Source organism: Salvelinus sp. IW2-2015, linkage group LG16 (genome assembly GCF_002910315.2).
Source record: "Salvelinus sp. IW2-2015 linkage group LG16, ASM291031v2, whole genome shotgun sequence".
In the NCBI taxonomy this organism is placed as follows: Eukaryota; Metazoa; Chordata; class Actinopteri; order Salmoniformes; family Salmonidae; genus Salvelinus; species Salvelinus sp. IW2-2015.
The window spans coordinates 40,695,931-40,700,912 of record NC_036856.1 but is presented as its reverse complement, the minus strand read 5'-3'; positions in this window follow the sequence as shown (position 1 = coordinate 40,700,912).

Sequence of the window (4,982 nt, the reverse complement as noted above, 5' to 3'; positions counted from 1 at the left end):
CACAGCTAGCTGAGACTCTGTACTTTACCTTATTTTACAGGAAGTCCCATTTCATCTACGCCACACATCTCCTTCCCTCCACTTCTGCACTTTCCTCTAAGATGCACAGCATCAGATACATACAAAATACACATGTTTGTTTAGTGCAGCCTGGCTTTAAGTGTGTTTAGACATTTGCCTGATCTTCAGAGAAGGAGAGAGCATGGTCTCACAGTGAGACATGGCTGATTTGTCCGTAAAAGTATTAAACAAAAGGTTTTTTGAACTCACAAACAAGGATTACTTCCGTATAACAGAGTTCTAAGTGTTGAATAGTGTCGTTGGTCCTGTGTGGTTCAGTTGGTCTAGTATGGTGCTTACGATGCCAAGAGTCATGGGTTCGATTCCCACTGGGTCCACACATACAAAATGTATGCACACATGACTGTAAGTTGCTTTGGATAAAACCGTCTGCCAAGTGGGATATTAGTTTGCTCTGTGTGTTTTCACACAAAAGCAATTATTACTGACACATAATGTTTTTGACATTTCAACTCCTGTTGTGGCCCGTTGTGGATCTTTTGACAAGTGCTCTACTCGTTTGAAGTGACTGTCATCTTAGCTGCTGGTGTGGGTAGTTATACACTTGGGACTTCGGGGTCTGTGACACATCACGAAACCTGTTGTGGTTTCAGCATTTTATCTCTTCGTCTGACTTCTCCCCACTAGTTGAAAAGAAGAAGAGTATGCTCACATACTAGGCCTACATTGCTACTTCCTGTACTGATCTCTCTCCCCCCCACCCCTCCTCTCTCTCTCTACCCCCCGCCCCCCCCCCCCCCCCCTCCCGCCTCTCTCAATTCAATTCAATTCAAGGGCCTTTATTGGCATGGGAAACATGTGTTAACATTGCCAAAGCAAGTGAGGTAGATAATATACAAGTGAAATAAACAATAAAAATTAACAGTAAACATTACACTCACAGAAGTTTCAAAAGAATAAAGACATTACAAATGTCATATTATGTATATATACAGTGTTGTAACAATGTACAAATGTTAAAGTACACAAGGGAAAATAAATAAGCATAAATGGGTTTCATTTACAATGGTGTTTGTTCTTCACTGGTTGCCCTTTTCTTGTGGCAACAGGTCACAAATATTGCTGCTGTGATGGCACACTGTGGAATGTCACCCAGTAGATATGGGAGTTTATCAAAATTGGTTTGTTTTCAAATTCTTTGTGGATCTGTGTAATCTGAGGGAAATATGTGTCTCTAATATGGTCATACATTGGGCAGTTGTCAGACGGTGCGTAACTGGCTGCAGGGAAGTCAGGCGCAGGAGAGCAGAAATGGGTAACAACTGGGCACTTTAATAATGCACAAACAAGCTGCACCCAGAACAAACCAAATACGGGTAAAATAACCTGTCGCAAAACCAGTCATAAGTGCACATACACTTAACAGCAAACAATTCCACACACAGACATGGGGGGAACAGAGGGACATATACACGTCAAATAATGAGGGAATTGAAACCAGGTGTGTAGGAAAACAAGACAAAACAAATGGAAAATGAAAGGTGGATCGGCGATGGCTAGAAGACCGGTGACGTCGACCGCCGAACGAACAAGAGAGGAACCGACTTCGGCGGAAGTCATGACAGTACTTCCCCTTGACGCGCGGCTCCAGCAGCGCGCAACACCGGCGACAACCCGGAGGGCGAGGTGCAGGGCGATCCGGACATAGACGGTGCACTCCCGCAGCATTGAAGGGTCCAACACGTCCTCCACCGGAACCTAGCATCTCTCCTCCGGACCGTACCCCTCCCACTCCACGAGGTATTGAAGGCCCCTCGCCCGACGCCTCGAATCCAGTAGGAGCGAACGGTGGGGCCCCCTCGATGTCCAGAGGGCGGAGGAACCTCCCACACCTCAGACTCCTGGAGTGGACCAGACACCACCGGCCTGAGGAGAACACATGGAATGAGGGGTTAATACGGTAACCGGGGGGGGGGGCTGTAACACTGTAACACAACCTCGTTCAGTCTCCTCAGGACTTTGAACGCCCACAAACCGCAGACCCCAGCTTCCGGCACGGCAGGCGGAGGGGCAGGCTTCGGGTCGAGAGCCAGACCCGGTCCCCCGGTGCGAACACCGGGGCCTCACTGCGGTGACGGTCTGCGCTGGATTTCTGACGCAGCACGGCGCGCTGAAGGTGAACATGTGCGGCGTTCCATGTCTCCTCCGCGCGCCGGAACCAGTCGTCCACCGCAGGAGCTTCGGTCTGACTCTGATGCCAAGGAGCCAAACCCGGCTGGTACCCCAGTACGCACTGGAAGGGGGAGAGGTTAGTGAAGGAGTGGCGAAGCGAGTTCTGGGCCATCTCTGCCCAGGGCACGWACGCCGCCCACTCCCCCGGCCAGTCCTGGCAATAAGACCGCAGAAACCTACCCACATCCTGGTTAACTCTCTCCACCTGCCCGTTACTCTCAGGGTGAAAACCAGAGGTAAGGCTGATCGAGACCCCCAGATGTTCCATGAACGCCCTCCAGACCCTCGAAGTGAACTGGGGACCCCGATCAGGCACTATATCCTCAGCACCCCATAGTGCCGGAAGACGTGCGTAAACAAGGCCTCTGCAGTCTGTAGGGCCGTAGGGAGACCGGGCAGAGGAAGGAGACGGCAGGACTTAAAGAAACGATCCACAACAACCAGGATTGTGGTGCTTCCCTGTGATTGGGGAGATCGGTCAGGAAATCGATCGACAGGTGCRACCATGGCCATTGTGGWACGGGTAAGGGGTGTAGCTTAACTCTGGGCAGGTGTCTAGGAGCCTTACACTGAGCGCACAACGAGCAGGAGGAAACATAACCCTCACGTCCTTAGCCAAAGTGGGCCACCAGTACTTCCCACTCAGACAGCGCACACCGGCCGCCCGATGCCTGGATGACCAGAGGAAGGTGACGTGTGGGCCCAATAGATCAGCCGGTCACAGACAGCAGACGAAACGTACAGACGCCCAGCGGCTGGTGAAATCCTCGAAATGGTCCAGCGCCGCATCTCCTTCTCCYMACATGGCGTTGGCCCACTCCAGGGCTTTCCCCGAGAGGCACGAGACGAGGGCAGACACCTTCTCACGGCCCGAAGGCGCCGGGTGGACGGTTGCCAGGTAGAGATCAAGCTGCAACAGGAAACCCTTGCAGCGTGCAGCCGTCCCATCATACTCCCGGGGAAGTGTGAGACGAATCCCACTGGGACCGGGTGCAGGAGGGGCGAGTAGTGGAGACCCTGGTTGTGCTGGTGGAGGCGCTGGAGGAACTCCCTGTCTCTCCCAGCGGTCCATGGTTTGGACGACGCGGTCCATGTCGGCGCCGAGATGGTGGAGCATTGCCGCGTGCTCCCGGACGCTCTCCTCAACCCCTATACCAGGGGCACCAACTCCTGCTGACTCCATATTCGGGTGTGGAATTCTGTCAGACGGTGCGTAACTGGCTGCAGGGAAGTCAGGCGCAGGAGAGCAGAAATGGGTAACAACTGGAGCACTTTAATAATGCACAAACAAGCTGTAAGCACAAAACAAGCTGCACCAGAACAAACAAAATACGGGTAAAATAACCATCGCAAAACCAGTCATAAGTGCACATACACCTAACAGCAAACAATTCCCACACAGACATGGGGGAACAGAGGATTATATACACGTCAAATAATGAGGGAATTGAAACCAGGTGTGTAGGAAAACACGACAAAACAAATGGAAAATGGAAAGGTGGATCGCGATGGCTAGAAGAACGGTGACGTCGATCGCCGAACGCGCCGACACGCCGCGCGCCAGACGACAGAAGGAGAGGAATGTACAAGTGTTAAAATGTATTCACATAAAAGTTTGTTATGCCACAGCAAATAACAAATAGATCAAATTGTCACACGGTGAAACACTAACAACTATACTAGTGTCAAAAAACCATACATTGAACAATAACAATAAGCATACAGCTAGAGTACATGTGCAGGTGATTGGTCTGTCAGACACTGTCCCTCAACTTATGGCAGCAGCAATGTGAGTGCGCTGCCAGCCACAGCCTTGCGTCCTCCCCAACAGGGCGGGTAGCCTACTCTCATCAGAGAGTCTTTGAAATCTTATATTTTTGACATTTGTCAGGAAAGCAGCTCTGTCTCAGATGCTGTTGTGCAGTGGTTGCACAGCCTTTCTCTACAGGGAGCCAGGTTTCCTGTGTCTACCTTCTCAATGGCAAGCTGTGGCTCACTGAGCCTGTACTTTGTCAAGGTTTTTCTAAGGGTTTTGATCAGTAACCATGGGCAAATATTTAGCCACAGTGTACTTTCGATTAGGGCCAGATAGCATGCATTTTGCTTTGTGTTTGTGCGTGTGTCCCAGAAGCAATAGTGTTTGTTTTGACTGTGTTGTAATTTGGTTTTCCTGATTGATTGGATGTTCTGGTCCTGAGGCTTCAGTGTTTAGTAGAACAGGTTTGTGAACTCAGCCCAGGACCAGCTGGATGAGGGGACTGAGGCTTCAGGTGTTAGTAGAACAGGTTTGTGAACTCAGCCCCAGGACCAGCTGGATGAGGGACTGAGGCTTCAGTGTGTTAGTAGAACAGGTTTGTGAACTCAGCCCCAGGACCGCTGGAATGAGGGACTGAGGCTTCAGTGTGTTAGTAGAACAGGTTTGTGAACTCAGCCCAGGACCAGCTGGATGAGGGACTGAGGCTTCATGTGGTTAGTAGAACAGTTTTGTGAACTCAGCCCAGGACCAGCTGGATGAGGGACTGAGGCTTCAGTGTGTTAGTAGAACAGGTTTGTGAACTCAGCCTCAGGACCAGCTGGATGATGGGACTCTTTCTTTGCTAGCTCTGGCATTGCAGGCTTGGTAATGATATGATATGGTAATGATATCACTGTATTTTAGATGTTTCCAAAACATATTTTTGAGTTTTATTATTAGTGTGATATTGGCCTAATCTGCCTGCATGCATTGT